This window comes from Bombina bombina, chromosome 2 (assembly GCF_027579735.1).
Source record: "Bombina bombina isolate aBomBom1 chromosome 2, aBomBom1.pri, whole genome shotgun sequence".
NCBI lineage: Eukaryota > Metazoa > Chordata > Amphibia > Anura > Bombinatoridae > Bombina > Bombina bombina.
Window position 1 is genome coordinate 970352070 of NC_069500.1, and position 18538 is coordinate 970370607.

Sequence of the window (18538 nt, forward strand, 5' to 3'; positions counted from 1 at the left end):
TAACGTACCAACACGCACCTTGTCAAAAATGTCTAGGAACTCTCTGTACTCCTCTTTCAATTGAGATACCGAAGAAGTGCACAAGACTTTAACTGGTTTCCGAAGACAAGTGGAAATACATTGCGGGAACCACGACAACATTTCTGAACCTGTGCCAGTCGAGACTGGGATTGTGCTTTTGGAGCCAGGGATAACCCAGAACAACCGGAAAATGCAGAGAGTTTATCACCTGGAACTGGAGGGTTTCAAAATGGAGAGCCCCAACAGCCATGGACAATGGAGCAGTTTCATGATTAACGAGTGTGGGCTGAAGGGGCCTGCCATCAATGGCATCAATAGCAAGCAGAACGGACTGAGGCAAAACAGGAATGGAGTGCTTTGATAAAAAAGCACTGTCAATGAAATAGCCCGCAGCACCGGAGTCAACAAGTCACACTGAGTGACTATGGAGGAGTCCACCCAGGAAAGGACAACCGTGACCAAAGGTTTCTCCTTAAGCGGTTCCGGGGACGAGGATAAACCACCCAAGGTCTGCCCCCGACAGGACCTTAGGTGTGAGCGTTTCCCGTCCGTGTAGGACAAGACTTCAAAAGGTGGCCCTGTAACCCACAATAGAGGCAGAGCCTCTCCCTCCTCCTAAAGGCCCTCTCCGCCTCGGAGAGACGCGTGAATCCCAACTGCATCGGCTCAGCAGTACCTGGTGACTTGGGACCAGGAGGCATGGAAGTAGAGGGAGGCATGGGAGTAGAGGGAGGCATGGGTGGAAATGAACACGTAGGAGACAATGGAACAGGAGGCTTCCGCAAGTGCTCCTTGAAAAAGGGCCTCTCTCTGAGTCTGATGTCAATTAGGATCAAAAAAGACACCAATGCCTCGAGATCCTCTGGTAAATCTCTGGCAACAACTTCGTCTTTAATCGCATCAGTGAGCCCATGAAAGAAGGCGGCAACAAGGGCTTCATTGTTCCAACCTACCTCTGTGGCAAGCGTACGGAACGCAATAGCACACTGAGCAACAGATCTTGTACCTTGCTGAATGGACATGAGTCATTTAGCAGCAGAGGAGGAGTGAGTCAGAACATCAAATACCCTTCGAAAGGAGGCCACAAATTCAGGGTAATTTGAAATCACAGGTTTATTAGTCTCCCACAAGGGATTAGCCCAGGCAAGAGCTGTGTCAGAGAGTAACGAGATGAGAAATCCCACCTTAGCTCTGTCAGAGGGAAACGCCTGAGGTAACATCTTAAAGTAAATGCCCACCTGGTTCAAAAACCCTCTGCACTGATGTCAGGCACAACTAAGAAAGAAAAAATGTGTGCAGCTTAGTTATTTGGACCACAACTGCTGGGAATGAAAAAGACAATAAAAATTGTATGGTTGTTTGCAACAGAGTGATAAGGTAAAACAAAGATTAGGAATTAGGCAGCTATGTAAAACCTTATTCCTTATTGCAAAGTTTTAATATACAGGCAGTAATTGAGCATATTCCCTATGGCTGCCACATGTGTCTGGGTAGTCACTGTGAGAAAGTAAATGCAGCAGGGATATGCTCAGATAAACCTGAGATTTTACCATTAATGAAGGAAAAAATAAATAAGCAAGGAAAAAATGGTACTATGATCATAGAAAAAAATAAGCAATTGCTATTGTGTACAGAGTTATGGTAAAACAGCAGGATATGAGGAATGAAAATAAAAGTCACAGAAAAATAACAGCATCAACTGAGATACTAATCTTAGAGTATAGCAGCAAAGTAAAATACAGAGACTGGCTTACCCCTAACAGGACTGTTATAATGATAGTTGCAAACACCGGGTTGTAATGGCGACTTGCCAGAGGGAGCAGGGAAGCTCAGTAGCAGCTGGCTGATGACGTCACAGCATGAGGAAGTGGAGCTCAGTGAAAAGTGAATCCCAAGGCCGGTGAGCTGCAGGGGAAACTGAGTTAGAGTAAAGGTATGAATGAGGCTTTTGAAATAGCTGAATCTTCTTGAGGGAGAAGCAGGCAGGAAGGAGAGGAATCCAACAAACAGAAGTAGTAAGATAAATCTTACAGAGAGCAGGCTCAGGTTAAGGTTTAAGACAAACTTCAATACTAAGCAATGTGAAAATGCTGGGAGGGGCCTTAAATAGGTTGATGTTAATGAGAGCAGGATGCTTTAAAGGGACAGTGCAGAGAAATAAGTATGCCATTATCCTGACAGAATCCCCCCTCCAAGGAGCCACTCCAGAGGCTCAAGGCCCAGGACGATCCGGATGTCTTTGGTGGAAATGAGATATCAAACGAGGAGCAGATATGTTGGTAGCTGGTTCCCAGGAATCATCATCTGTAGAGAAACCCTTCCAACGAACAAGATATTCAATGCGTCCCCTACGGAAACGGGAATCCAGGATTGAGTGAACTTCATACTCCATTTCAGGGTCGAGAGAAATAGGTGGAAGAGACGTTTGTAAAGAGAAATCCCTGAGATCCTTATAGGGTTTGAGAAGGGATACATGGAATGTGGGATGAACTCTTAAATTATCGGGTAATTTAAGCCGGACAGCATTGGCATTAATGACAAGTTCAACAGGGTATGGACCAATGAACAACGGAGAAAGTTTTTTCGAAGGGGTTTTCAAACTTAGGTGTTTGGTGGATAGCCAGACTAGATCACCTTTTGTGTAGACAGGAGGCGGAGTTCTGCGGCGATCATAATACTGTTTCTGGAGTTGTTTTGCTGCTATGATGTTGGACTCGATGGTTTTAAAGTTGGAAGAGATGGAATCAGACAAATCTGATATACTAGATACTGGAACGGTAGAAGATGGTAGGATGTGAAACTTGGGGTGAAAACCGTAGTTTGCGAAGAAGGGAGTTTGACCAGTAGTGGAATGAATAGTGTTGTTGTAACAAAATTCAGCGTAATGCAGGAAGTCACTCCAAAGATGTTGTTGAGAGGAACAGAAGAGTCTTAAAAATTGTTCCAACCACTGGTTACAACGTTCAGTTTGACCATTACATTGCGGGTGGTAAGCAGTAGTCAACTTTCTCTCAACAGATAAAGTTTTACAGAAATGGTACCATAGTCTGCTAGAAAATTGACTGCCACGATCACTGAGGATTGAAGTGGGAAGTCCATGATACTTAACAATATGTTTGAGAAGCAAATGTACTGTCTCCAAAGCGGTAGGAAGTTTGGAGAAGGGGATGAAATGGCACATCTTCGTGAAGAGATCTACAACGACAAGGATGGTGGTATTCTTTGAAGAGACTGGCAAATCTACAATAAAGTCTAAAGCAATCTCAGACCATGGATTCTTTGGAGTAGGCAAAGGCAAAAGCAACCCATAGGGAGAGTGTTTATCCCTTTTTGAAATGGTACAATTAAGACAAGAGTTTATATAGTCCTTAACTTGAGTTGCCATATGAGGCCACCAGTAATCTCTTTTTACTAGATCCAGAGTTTTATGGATACCTGGATGACCAGCTAGAGGTGAATCATGTACAGATTGAAGGAGAATGAGTCTGAGGGAAGGTGGAACATATATCTTTGAATCATGAGAATAAAGTCCTTGAGTATTAAGTTGAAGAAGGTGTAATGGCTTTGTAGAGTCGGCCAACTGTTCCTTTTTAAGGTTAGATGAGACTTCAAGAGTAAAAGAAATGAAGTTTTCTTTTGGTATGATGGATTGGTCAGTCGTTTGATGTGGAAGATTTGTGGGTAACCGGGATAGTGCGTCGGCTTTTTGGTTCTTTCCAGCAGGATGGTATGTGATGAGGAAATTAAAACGAGAGAAAAAGAGATTCCAGCGAACCTGTCTTGCTGACAAGGTTCTAGTGGCCTTCAAGTACTGCAGATTCCTATGATCTGTATAGATGAGTGTAGGAATGGAAGTACCTTCAAGGAGGTGTCGCCAGTGTTCCAGGGAGAGTTTTATGGCTAAGAGTTCTTTGTCACCAATAGGATAGTTTTGTTCCGCACTATTCAAAGTCTTGGAGTAAAAAGCCACAGGATGTAAAGGTTTTGACAAGTTTTCTCTTTGGGAGAGAACAGCGCCAATAGCAGAATTTGAGGCGTCCACCTCAAGAACAAATTGTAGATTAGGGTCAGGAAAACGGAGTATTGGTGCTGAAGTGAACTTTTGTTTGAACAAATCAAAAGCGGATTGTGCTTCTTTAGTCCACGTGAAATGTGAATTATTTTTTGTTAGAACAGTTAAAGGAAGAGCAAGTTTGGAGAAATTTTTAATAAATTTGCGGTAGAAATTCGCAAAACCCATGAAGGACTGAACTTGACGTTTAGTTGTTGGTATGGGCCAATTTAAAACTGCATCAACCTTTTTTTGTTCCATATGGATACCTGAAGGAGAAATTTCATATCCCAGAAAGGATATGGTCTGTGAATTGAACAGGCATTTCTCAGCCTTAGCATACAAGTGGTTACCTCTGAGCCTTGATAAAACTTGTCTAACATGGGAAATGTGTTCCTGATAGGTCTTGGAATAAATTAAAATATCATCCAGATAGATGACAATAAAGACATCTAATATGTCCCTAAAAATGTCATTAATTAAGTGCTGGAAAGTTGCGGGCGCGTTGCAGAGCCCAAAAGGCATCACGACGTATTCGAACAATCCGTATCTTGTTCGAAACGCCGTGAGCCACTCATCTCCAGATCTAATTCGGATGAGATTATAGGCTCCTCTTAAGTCCAATTTTGTGAAAAATTTTGCTCCCTCCAACCTTTCAATTAACTCCGGGATGAGGGGTAAAGGATATCTGTTTTTTACTGTAATTTTATTTAGTTGTCTGTAGTCTACGATTGGCCTTAATGAGCCATCCTTATTTTTAACAAAAAAAATCCCAGCACTAGCTGGAGAGGTGGAGGGACGGATGAAACCTTTCTTTAGATTTTCATCTAAGTAAGATTTAAGGTGTATTAACTCTGGGTTTGAGAGTGGGTAAATATGACCCGTGGGGATCTCAGAGCCAGGTATGATCTCAATAGGACAATCATACTTCCTGTGAGGAGGAAGATTGTCGCACTGGGTTTTGCTGAATACATCTGCATAATCCTTATAAACCTCAGGAATTTGAATTGTCTCATTGGATTCAGTGGTTTGCAAAATAGTAGCTGGGAAACAAGTAGTAGAGCAGAATGTAGAATTAAATGTGACTGTTGAGGTAGACCAATTTACTTCAGGATTATGAATTCGGAGCCAGTTTATACCGAGAACTATGGGTGAAATAGGGGATGATATTACATCAAATGACAAATACTCCCTATGGTGGTCTTGGGTAACAACAAGTAAGGGTATTGTTTGATATTTAACTGGACCTGATGTGATTGGATTACCATCTATTCCACGTAATAACACAGGAGACCTTTTTTGCACAAGTGGAATTTTATTGAATTTAGTGAATACAGTATCTATGTAAGATGCTGTAGCTCCTGAGTCAATAATCGCGGGAGCGTTGATTCGATGTGACTCCCACTGTAAAAGAAGAGATAAATTTAGGTAAGGGAGAGCATGATCCTGAGTGGTACAACAAAAAGGTTCTTTATACATCTTACCCTTGTTTTGTTTCAGGAGGGAAGGACAGTCCCTGACAGTGTGTTTGTCTGAAGCACAGTATAAGCAGAGGTTATTAACCCTTCGTCGGATCTTCTCCTCAGGGGTTAATGGTCCCTTTATAAAACCTATATCCATAGGTTCAGCAGTTGATTTGCTGGGGCTGGGTGTATTTTGTTTCTTTGCAGGATATTCATGAAATGATCTCTCCTGCTGTCTCTCTCTCAGTCTTCTGTCTATAGTTATGCTAAGTGACATTAATGCCTCAAGAGTATGTGGTAGTTCAGATCTAGACAACTCATCCTTAATTCCTTCTGAAAGGCCTAATCTAAACTGATTTCTCAGTGAAAGATCATTCCATTGAGTGTCTTTCGCCCATTTTTTAAATTCGGCAATGTAATCTTCAACTACTCTTTTCTTTTGTTTCAAGCCTCGCATTGCAGTTTCAGCAGTAAGCTGTTTATATGGATCCTCATATAGCTGACCCATAGCAGAAAAAAAACTTTCCAACGAATTAAGTATATCATCGTTATTCTCGAAGTAAGTGTTGGCCCATGTGCGGGGCTCACCTCTCAAATAGGATATGACTGTGAGTACCCTTGCTCTATCAGTGGGATAGGTATGAGGTTTAAGGGAGAACATAAGCAAACAAGCATTCTTGAAATCTCTATACTCAGATCTCTCACCACTAAATTTTTCTGGTGTACTAACCTGTGGTTCTAATATAGGTACTCTCTTATCAACCACATCCCTGATATAAGCTTTTAAAGTATCATTTTCTGTTTTCAGAGAATTAACAGCTTCAGTTAATAAATCAACCCTCTGTGTGATATTTTGCACATGTGCGTTCATTCCAGCTGGGTCCATAGTTTTAGGCTTAGTATTATGTCAGGCACAACTAAGAAAGAAAAAATGTGTGCAGCTTAGTTATTTGGACCACAACTGCTGGGAATGAAAAAGACAATAAAAATTGTATGGTTGTTTGCAACAGAGTGATAAGGTAAAACAAAGATTAGGAATTAGGCAGCTATGTAAAACCTTATTCCTTATTGCAAAGTTTTAATATACAGGCAGTAATTGAGCATATTCCCTATGGCTGCCACATGTGTCTGGGTAGTCACTGTGAGAAAGTAAATGCAGCAGGGATATGCTCAGGTAAACCTGAGATTTTACCATTAATGAAGGAAAAAATAAATAAGCAAGGAAAAAATGGTACTATGATCATAGAAAAAAATAAGCAATTGCTATTGTGTACAGAGTTATGGTAAAACAGCAGGATATGAGGAATGAAAATAAAAGTCACAGAAAAATAACAGCATCAACTGAGATACTAATCTTAGAGTATAGCAGCAAAGTAAAATACAGAGACTGGCTTACCCCTAACAGGACTGTTATAATGATAGTTGCAAACACCGGGTTGTAATGGCGACTTGCCAGAGGGAGCAGGGAAGCTCAGTAGCAGCTGGCTGATGACGTCACAGCATGAGGAAGTGGAGCTCAGTGAAAAGTGAATCCCAAGGCCGGTGAGCTGCAGGGGAAACTGAGTTAGAGTAAAGGTATGAATGAGGCTTTTGAAATAGCTGAATCTTCTTGAGGGAGAAGCAGGCAGGAAGGAGAGGAATCCAACAAACAGAAGTAGTAAGATAAATCTTACAGAGAGCAGGCTCAGGTTAAGGTTTAAGACAAACTTCAATACTAAGCAATGTGAAAATGCTGGGAGGGGCCTTAAATAGGTTGATGTTAATGAGAGCAGGATGCTTTAAAGGGACAGTGCAGAGAAATAAGTATGCCATTATCCTGACAACTGAATAGGATCGCCTCCATATTGCTGAGGTAGAGGTGAAGAACCGGACATACTCCTGGTAGGCATAGGTGCAGCAGCAGAAACAGGAGCAGCCATAACTTGCGGGACACTTTGGTCCAAATGTGCAGTGTGAGTCAGCAGAGTTTGCAGGACTAGTGCAAATTGATCCAAGCGGTGATCTTGTACATCCATCCTGGAAATGATGGCAGGTAAAGGTGGATTATTAGCACCATCAGGATTCATGGCCTTTGCGTAATGTCAGGGTGCCAGGAATCAGACTGAGACGAGAAGTGCAAAAATAATCACACCTTTATTAATAGCAAAAAATAATAAAAAGTCCACAAGTCAAATAACAAGCCAGGAGTCAAAACCAGAGCTGGTAGTCAGACGAGCCGAGTCAGGAGCCAAAGCGAATAGTCAGACGAGCCGGAATCAGGAACAAGGAAAACAGCAGAGTCAGGAACAAGCCAGGGACCAGGAACCAGGAAGGACGTCAGGCAGCCAGGTAATGCAAAGGAACTCTCACAAACAGGTCTGAGACAACGCAAAGGCAAAGCATACTGAACAGAGGCCCTTTAAATAATAAGTGATGACATCACAATTCTGAGACTGCATCCTGTCTCACATGGATGATGCACACCAGTCTGGTCATAAATGGAAGTGCAGGAAATGAGCAGCATCCCCCACAATGCACCATAGTCAGCAAGAGAGGTGAGTAAAATGGCTGCCAGCAGCACATGGCAAAGAAAACAGGGAAAAAACCCTGACAGCTAGGTAGTTAGTAAATAGTTAATAACTATTTAGTAACTATTCTACCTAGTTAAAATAAATACAAACTTGCCTGTGAAATAAAAAAAAAAAACTTAAGATAGATACAATATAACTATTAGTTATATTGTAGCTAGCTTAGGTTTTATTTTACAGTTAAGTATTTAGTTTTAAATAGGAATTACTTAGGTAATGATAGTAGGTTTTCTTTAGATTTATTTTAATTATATTTAAGTTAGAGGGTGTTAGACTTAGGTTTAGGGGTTAATAAATATAGTATAGTGGGGGCAACGTTGGGGGCGGCAGATTATGAGTTAATAAATATAGGTAGGTGGTGGCGATGTTAGGGACAGCAGATTAGGGGTTAATAATATTTAACTGTTTGCGAGGCGGGAGTGCAGCGGTTTAGGCGTTAATATGTTTATTATAGTGACAGCGATGCCCGGAGCGGCAGAATAGGGTTTAATATTTTTATTTTAGTGTTTGCGATGCGGGAGGGCCTCAGTTTAGCAGTTAATAGGTAGTTTATGGGTGTTAGTGTACTTTTTAGCACTTTAGTTATGAGTTTTATGCTACAGCTTTGTAGTGTAAAACTCATAACTATTGACTTTAGATTGCGTTACGAATCTTGCGGGATAGGCTGTACTGCTAACTTTTTGGCATAAAAAAGAAGCTTGTAATACTGGCGCTATGGAAGTCCCATTAAAAATAGACTATATGCAAATTGCGTAACTTGATTTATGGTAAGGCCAAAAAAGTGTGTGGGACAGCTGTACCTACAAGACTCGTAATAGCAGCGGTAGTAAAAAAGCAGCGTTATGAGGCTCAACGCTGCTTTTTTACTCATAACGCAAGACTCGTAATCTAGCCGTAACATTACAAAAATAAAAACCTAACATTACAAAAAATAAAAACACTAAAATGTCAAAAAATAAAAAAACCTACTATTACTAAAAATAACAAACTAAATTATCCAAAACAATAAAAATTATTCCTATTCTAATATCCTTTACAAAATAAACAAAAAAACACCCCAAAATAAAAAAAAACCCAATCTATAATAAACTACCAAGGGCCTTTAAAAGGGCCTTTTGTGGGCCCTTAAAAGGGCCTTTTGTAGGGCATTGCCCTAAAGTTAAAAGCACTTTTGCTACAAAACAAAACAAACACCCCCTATACAAACAGTATACAAACCCCCACCCCCCAAAATAAAAATAAAATAAAACCTAATCTACCCATTGCCCTAAAAAGGGCAATTGTAGGGCATTGCCCTAAGTTAAACAGCTCTTTTGCTCAGAAATAAATACAAAGACCCACTAACATTAAAATATAAATTAAAATATAACGGGGGGCGTGTCCTAGTAACAGCCATGTCCAGACGCATATCTCAAATGCTCCAGGACTTATAATAGTAATATCCTGATTATCTCCTTTTCACTATAAAATCCAGATTCCTTTCTACTGAAACTGACTGTATGAAGTACAGTGGAACAGACCGCTATCTAACATATGGAGACTATATCTACAGATCGACTATTCAAGACGTTTGGGCAGGCATGGCGGAGGCCTTTCTTACATCAGCTTATCCCCCCCGTCTGCCGGGTAAAGCAGATATCTTACAAAGCCACTACTAGAGGGTGTAACTATGTGTCATTATGGATGGAACTATGTATGATGAAATTCAAGCCCTCTTGGTTACCCTAGCTTGGAAAATGGACAGTAATTTTGCTCATCTTATATCCCTCTCGAAAGCTTGCCCTCAAGAGCTAATGTATCCGGAGAAGCAAATGGCAACCATGTTTGAGCAAGACACGCAGCAATGATGCTCGCAGTTTCCTCTCAGTTCAGCGGAGATCCTTATGCGCACATCAGATCCAAGGGAGTCACTATAAAGGAAGCAGCAGGAAGCTCTCATGCAACATCAAAGAGTTCGAGATTCGGATGTTGCGCATATCCCTTTTGCCACTGGGACCAGGAGAACCCCTGCGAGGATGCAGACACTAGCGTGGGTGGATACGGCCGACCACCCGACATGATGTTTAGAGCCTTCCAAAGTTCCGGTGACGACCGGTAGCTTAAAGTTCTTTGTGGGGTTCTCCCTGTCAGTGACTTCGCCCTCATACACTTACCTGATATCCCGGCTCCAGGCAGCTAAGAAACACCTAGGGGGTGACTCTCTAGGACATCCTTGTACCTTCTGCTCCGCAGTGAACTTTCATTTTCTCAGCAGTAATTTAAGTAGACCTCGAAAGGGTATTGGGTAACTGTACTTTGTTATACTCAGTTGTGTTGTGCTTAACAGCCCTTCATATGTGCATGATAACTTTTTTGTTGGAAATATAATTATGAGCCTGGGCTGCTAGCTTGACATACCCTGCTTTAGTGAAGGTCTTATCGCTTTTCAAAGACAACCACAATATTCTGGACATTATTTTTTTATATTTATTTTTTGCCTATACCTTGACTATGCGAACTCCCCACTTAGTATTGATGACTGCCTAGACAGATGTTTAGTTAAAGGTATTGTCTCCTAACATTCATCATATAGCTCACTTTGGGTACACTGTCTACACAATTTATTAGAGGATATATGTAAATGGTATATAAACAATGTGTGCTCTTATTGCTTCTCATGCAGCAGGCTCCCCTGCTTAGGAACCTCATACCGAGAATATATTAGCCCATGCACGTAAGGTAATTAACCCCCAACTACAGAAGGGAGTACGCCCTCTCTCTAGGGCCAATCTCATTGGTATGCGGAGGGGTCATGTTTCAGCTTGGGGGAGTTCTGGGGTATTGTATTTAATTATATTGTCCTTAATTTTCTGAGCAGGGCTCTCAAACTGAAATCTAAAAGAGATGTTGGCTGCCACGGGGTGGAAGTGACTCAGAGGGGGTCATATGCGTCAACCATCCAAAACGCTGCAAATTAGCACCTCTTCACCCAAATTTTGTGACTACCATCCTATACAATGCATATTGTTTTGCCGGTCCAAGAGTGTCTGGTAGTTACTCTATAGCTATGTTATCAAAAGAAAGTTAATTTAACATTCACCCAATTTGGTGAATCATTTAGCGGTATTAACCCGCTGTTCAATGCTAATTAACCTGTTATTTCACCCTCCCCAGTTTCACATTCAATTGTTAGGGTACAAGTGTGACCCGGCATGGTTAGGGAGGTTTAACAATTAGTGTTATATGTGTTATAGTAAAGAATTGTACCTCTCAATTAAGGTAATTTGTTTTTTTGTTAAGCAGTTCAATTTAAAGTATCATTATATTAGGCATTATTACATGATAAAGGGGTACTACAGTAACTAAAAATAAAAATTGTAAGGTATCATTGCAAGACCAGCAATATGTAAAACTGTGACATATTAGAATTTTGGTATGCCATATTAGCCCATGAAAATATACTTCGTAGGCTTCCACGCGCTATATGATCCTCTTGTTTAAGCTCAATATGATAAGTATCAAGAGTTGTATTTCTGTAATGTGACATGTACACCTTTAGGTTACTCTTGCATTGTCTATTTATGTTTTTTCCTTTTTTTTTTCTTTTAATTTTAACAAATGCTAGTTTTCATATTGTAGAAGTAATATTCATGATGTCATGCTATGAATGTTGTATTGCTAATTACCTTAATAAAAAAAAACTTTGATTTAGAAAATAAATAAATAAAATATAACTAAATTAAAGTTACAGTTATTAACTAATAATACCTATTTAAATCTAAATACAAAGTAACTTACCTGTGAAATAAAACCTAAGCTAGCTACAATATAACTATTTTATTTCACAGGTAAGTTTGTATTTATTTTAACTAGGTAGACTAGTTAGTAAATAGTTATAAACTATTAACTAACTACCTAGTTAAAATAAATACAAACTTACCTGTGAAATAAAAATAAAACCTAAGCTGCCTTACACTAAAACTTAACATTACAAAAATAAAAACCTAACGGCTAAATTACGAGTTTTGCGGTAAGCTTAAAAAGCAGCGTTAGCCGGTCCTAACGCTGCTTTTTAACGCCCGCTGGTATTATGAGTCTTGTAGGTACAGGTGTACCGCTCACTTTTTTGGCCAGACTTGGCAATACCGCAAATCCACTTACATAAATTGCGTATCCTCTTTTTTCAATGGGACTTGCATAGCACCGGTATTACGAGTCTGCCAAAAAGTGAGCGGTAGACCCTCTCCTGTCAAGACTGGTACCGCATTTTAAAGTCAGTAGTTAAGAGTTTTACACTACAAACCCGTAGCATAAAACTCTTAACTAAAGTGCTAAAAAGTACACTAACACCCATAAACTACCTATTAACCCCTAAACCGACATCGCAAACACTAAAAGAAAAATTTTAACACCTAATCTGCCGAACCGGACATCGCCGCCACTATAATAAATATATTAACCCCTAAACCGCCGCACTCCCACCTCGCAAACACTAGTTAAATATTATTAACCCCTAATCTGCTGTTCCTAACATCGCCGCCACCTACCAACATTTATTAACCCCTAATCTGCCACCCACAACGTTGCCACCACTATATTATAGTAATTAACCCCTAAATCTAAGTTTAACCCTAACACCCCCTAACTTAATTATAATTAAAAGAAATCTAACTAAAAATTCCTATCATTAACTAAATTATTCCTATTTAAAACTAAATACTTACCTGGAAAATTAACCCTAAGATAGCTACAATATAACTAATAGTTACATTGTATCTAGCTTAGGATTTATTTTTATTTTACAGGCAAGTTTGTATTTATTTTAACTAGGTAGAATAGTTATTAAATAGTTATTAACTATTTAATAACTACCTAGCTAAAATAAATACAAAAGTACCTGTAAAATAAAACCTAACCTAAGTTACAATTACACCTAACACTACAATTAAATTAACTAAATTAAATACAATTAAATAAATTACATACAATTAGCCAAATTAAATTAAATTAGCTAAAGTACAAAAAAAACCCCACTAAATTACAGAAAATAATAAATAAATTACAGATATTTAAACTAATTACACCTAATCTAATAGCCCTATTAAAATAAAAAAAGCCCCCCCAAAATAAAAAAACCCTAGCCTAAACTAAACTACCAATAGCCCTTAAAAGAGCCTTTTGCAGGGCATTGCCCCAAAGTACAATACAAACAACCCCCCAACAGTAAAACCCACCACCCACACAACCAACCCCCAAAATAAAATACTATCTAAAAAAACCTAAACTCCCCATTGCCCTGAAAAGGGCATTTGGGTGGGCATTGCCCTTAAAAGGGCAGTTAGCTCTTTTGCCGCCCAAACCCTAATCTAAAAAATAAAAACCACCCAATACACCCTTAAAAAACCTAACACTAACGCCCTGAAGATCGACTTACCGGGAGACGTCTTCATCCAAGCCGAGCGAAATGGTCCTCCAGACGGGCAGAAGTCTTCATCCAAGCCGGGCAGAAGTGGTCCTCCAGATGGGCAGAAGTCTTCATCCAGATGGCATCTTCTATCTTTATCCATCCGGCACAGAGCGGGTCCAACTTCAAGACATCTGACGCGGAGCATCCTCTTCTGGCAACGACTAACACAGCCAATAGAATGCTAGCTCAATCCTATTGGCTGATTGGATCAGCCAATAGGATTGAACTTCAATCCTATTGGCTGATCCAATCAGCCAATAGGATTTTTTTCTACCTTAATTCCGATTGGCTGATAGAATTCTATCAGCCAATCGGAATCTAAGGGACGCCATCTTGGATGACGTCACTTAAAGGTACCTTCATTCTGTGTTAGTCGTCGCCAGAAGAGGATGCTCCGCATCGGATGTCTTGAAGATGGACCCGCGCCGGATGGATGAAGATAGAAGATGCCGTCTAGATGAAGACTTCTGCCCGTCTGGAGGACCACTTCTGCCTGACTTGGATGAAGACTTCTGCCCGTCTGGAGGACCACTTTGCCCGGCTTGGATGAAGACGTCACCCAGTATGTCGATCTGCAGGGGGTTAGTGTTAGGTTTTTTAAGGGTGTATTGGGTGGGTTTTATTTTTTAGATTAGAGTTTGGGCGGCAAAAGAGCTAACTGCCCTTTTAAGGGCAATGCCCATCCAAATGCCCTTTTCAGGGCAATGGGGAGCTTAGTTTTTTTTAGATAGTATTTTATTTTGGGAGTTGGTTGTGTGGGTGATGGGTTTTACTGTTGGGAGGGTTGTTTGTATTTTTTTACAGGTAAAAGAGCTGATTACTTTGGGGCAATGCCCCGCAAAAGGCCCTTTTAAGGGCTATTGGTAGTTTAGTTTAGGCTAGGGTTTCTTTTATTTTGTGGGGGCTTTTTTATTTTAATAGGGCTATTAGATTAGGTGTAATTAGTTTAAATATCTGTAATTTGTTTATTATTTTCTGTAATTTAGTGTTTGTTTTTTGTACTTTAATTTAATTTAATTTAGCTAATTGTATGTAATTTTTTTAATTGTTTTTAATTTAGTTAATTTATTTAATTATAGTGTAGTGTTAGGTGTAATTGTAACTTAGGTTAGGTTTTATTTTACAGGTACTTTGGTATTTATTTTAGCTAAGTAGTTTTTAAATAGTTAATAACTATTTAATAACTATTCTACCTAGTTAAAATAAATACAAACTTGCCTGTAAAATAAAAATAAACCCTAAGCTAGCTACAATGTAACTATTAGTTATATTGTAGCTAGCTTGGAGTTTATTTTATAGGTAAGTATTTAGCTTTAAATAGGAATTATTTAGGTAATGATAGTAATTTTTATTTAGATTTACTGTAATTATATTTGTCAGTGGGTGTTAGGTTTAGGGTTAGACTTAGGTTTAGGGGTTACTAACTTTAATATAGTGGCGGCGACGTTGGGGCGGTAGATTAGGGGTTAATAAGTGTAGGTAGGTGGCGGCGACGTTGGGGGCGGCAGTTTAGGGGTTAATAAATCTAATGTAGGTGTTGGCGATGTTGGGGGCAGCAGATTAGGGGTTCATAAGTATAATGTAGGTGACAGTGGTGTCCGGAGTGGCAGATTAGGGGTTAATAATATAATGTAGGTGTCGGGGGCGGCAGATTAGGGGTTAATAAGTGTAAGATTAGGGGTGTTTAGACTCAGGGTTCATGTTAGGGTGTTAGGTGTAGACATAAATTTTATTTCCCCATAGGAATCAATGGGGCTGCGTTAGTGAGTTATACGCTGCTTTTTTGCAGGTGTTAGACTTTTTTTCAGCCGGCTCTCCCCATTGATTCCTATGGGGAAATCATGCACGAGCATGTTACACCAGCTCACCGCTGATTTAAGCAGCGCTGGTATTGGAGTGAGTTTTGGAGCAAAATTTTGCTCTACGGTCACTTTTTGTCTTTTAACGCCGGGTTTATAAAAACTTGTAATACCAGCGCTGTATGTAAGTGAGCGGTGAGAAAAAACTGCTCGTTAGCACCGCATAGCCTCTAACGCAAAACTCGTAATCTCGCCGTTAGATTGCAAAAAAAAAAGACAAAAAATTAAAAAACCACCATTACTAAAAATAACAAACGAAATGATCCAAAACAATAAAAATTATTCCTATTCTAATACCCTTTACAAAAAAACACCCCAAAATAAAGAAAAAACTAATCTAATAAAAAAAGGGCCTTTTGTAGGGCATTGCCCTAAAGTTAAAAACACTTTTGCTACAAATCAAAACAAACACCCCCTAACAGTATACAAACCCCCATGCCCCAAACCCACAAAATAAAATAAAGTAAAACCTAATCTACCCATTGCCCTGAAAGGGGCATTTGTAGGGCATTGCCCTAAGTTAAACAGCTCTTTTGCTCAGATATAAATAAAAAGGCCCACTAACATTAAACTAAATTAAAGTTACAATTATTAACGAATAATACCTATTTAAATCTAAATACAAAGTAACTTACCTATATAAACCCCTAAACCTAATACCCCCTAACTTAAAACCTAACCCTAAACATAACTTTAACATAATTAAAATATAACTAAATTAAAGTTACAATTATTAACTAAATAATACCTATTAAAATCTAAATACAAAGCAACTTACCTGTAAAATAAAACCTAAGCTAGCTACAATATAACTAATAGAGCAACGACCTACAAAAGGCCCTTTTAAGGGCCCTTGGTAGTTTATTATAAATTAGTTGTTTGTTTTTGGGGTGGGTTTTTTTCTTTTTTTAAAGGGTATTAGAATAGGAATCATTTTTATTGTTTTGGATAATTTCGTTTGTTATGTTTTGTAATGGTAGGTTTTTTTATTTTTTGTAATTTTAGTGTTTTTTATTTTTTGTAATGGTAGGTTTTTTATTTTGTAATGGTAAGTTTTAGTGTAAGGCAGCTTAGGTTTTATTTTTATTTCACAGGTAAGTTTGTATTTATTTTAACTAGGTAGTTAGTAAATAGTTAATAACTATTTACTAACTAGTCTACCTCGTTAAAATAAATAAAAACTTACCTGTGAAATAAAAATAAAAACTAAGCTAGCTACAATATAACTATTAGTTATATTGCAGCTAGCTTAGGTTTTATTTCACAGGTAAGTATGTATTTAGTTTTAAATAGGTATTATTTAATTAATAATTGTAAATTTAATTTAGATCTATTTTAATTATGTTAAAGTTAGGGGGTGTTACGGTTAGGGTTAGGGTTAGGTTTAAAGTTAGGGGGTGTTAGGTTTAGGGGTTAATATAGGTAAGTTACTTTGTATTTAGATTTAAATAGGTATTATTAGTTAATAATTGTAACTTTAATTTAGTTATATTTTAATTATGTTAAAGTTAGGGGGTGTTTAGGGTTAGATTTAGGATGAGTGTTAGGTTTAGGGTTAGGTTTAGGGTTGGGGGGTGTTAGGTTTAGGGTTTAATATAGTTTAATTTAAGTTGTTGCAATGTGGGGGCAGGCGGTTTAGGGGTTAATAGGTTTAGTTAGTATTGGTGATGTTTGTGAATGGCGGTTTAGGGGTTAAAAGCTTTAGTTAGTGCTGGCGATGTTTTGGAATGGGGGTTTAGGGGTTAATAGGTTTAGTTAGTGTTGGCAATGTGGGGGGGTGCGGTTTAGGGGTTAATAGGTTTAGTTTGTGTCGGCGATGTGGGGGTGTGTGGTTTAGGGGTTAATAGGTTTAGTTCGTGTCGGCAATGTTTTGGAACAGCAGTTTAGGGGTTAATAGGTTTAGTTTGTGTTGGCGATGTTGGGGGGTGCGGTTTAGGGGTTAATAGGTTAAGTTTGTGTCGGTAATGTTTCGGAACGGCGGTATAGGGGTTAATAGGTTTAGTTAGTGTCGGAGATGTGATGGGTACGTTTCAGGGGTTAATATGTTTAGTTCGTGTCGGCAGAGTGGGGGGTGCAGATTAGGGGTTAATAGGTTTAGTTTGTGTATGCAACGTTTTGGGACGGCGGTTTAGGGGTTAATAGGTTTAGTTAGTTTCAGTGATGTCGGGGAACGGTGGTTTAGGGGTTATATCTTTAATATAGACTTAGAGTTAGTGTCGGGGAACTGTGGTTTAGAAAAGAACAATGAAAAATTCAGAATATGAATAATGGATCAGAAAATTGGGAAACATATTTATTCATTTTCATAATTTTTTCGGAATTTTTCAGGATGTGCCAATTCAGCAATTCGGATGCATCCGAATCGCCCAAAATTTGTCCGAATTCCGAATTTGTCTGAAACAAAACGCACATGTCTAGCCGTAAGAACTAAGACACCCGTGTCACACTGCACATTTGATTGCCTCGGTAGTGGTAAAACCTTCAATGCAGAGCCTCCCTCTACACAAGGCACAACAGCAGCAAGGACTTTCCAGCATCTAAGAGACTAGAAGCGGTAGATTGAAGCAGACTCTCACACGGGAGACAAAGGCCCGGTAAGGGAAATCTTAAATCTGGCACTTGCAAACCCAGACCTCAAAAAAAAAAAAAAAGACACATATTAGAGGGGATCAAGCCTAAATCCAAATCCCCCCAAATAAGTTTGGGCAAAAGCACAATTATACTAGAAATTTCCTGAATACGTAGAACTTATACCCCAGAAACCTAAGTATATAGCAACAAGTCTATGAGAGAACACATCACAAATATCTTTATTGCAAGCATGTGAACTCCGAAACAAGCACAGTCCCCTTCATAGAACCTACTCACACGCTAATTAGTTGGGATTATACTAGCAGAGTCTTCTCAGACCACATCGCTATTATTTCAGAATGGCATTATTTTATGCAAACAGATAACTGCTGAAAACCACACTCTTTACAGATAAAGCAACCTACTCTGCAATATCTGACAAGATCACGCTTCTATTCACAACCTTGAAGATCCACTTTCCTGTATGCTTAAAGGGACACTGAACCCAAAAATTTTCTTTCGTGATTCAGATAGAGCATGCAATTTTAAGCAACTTTCTA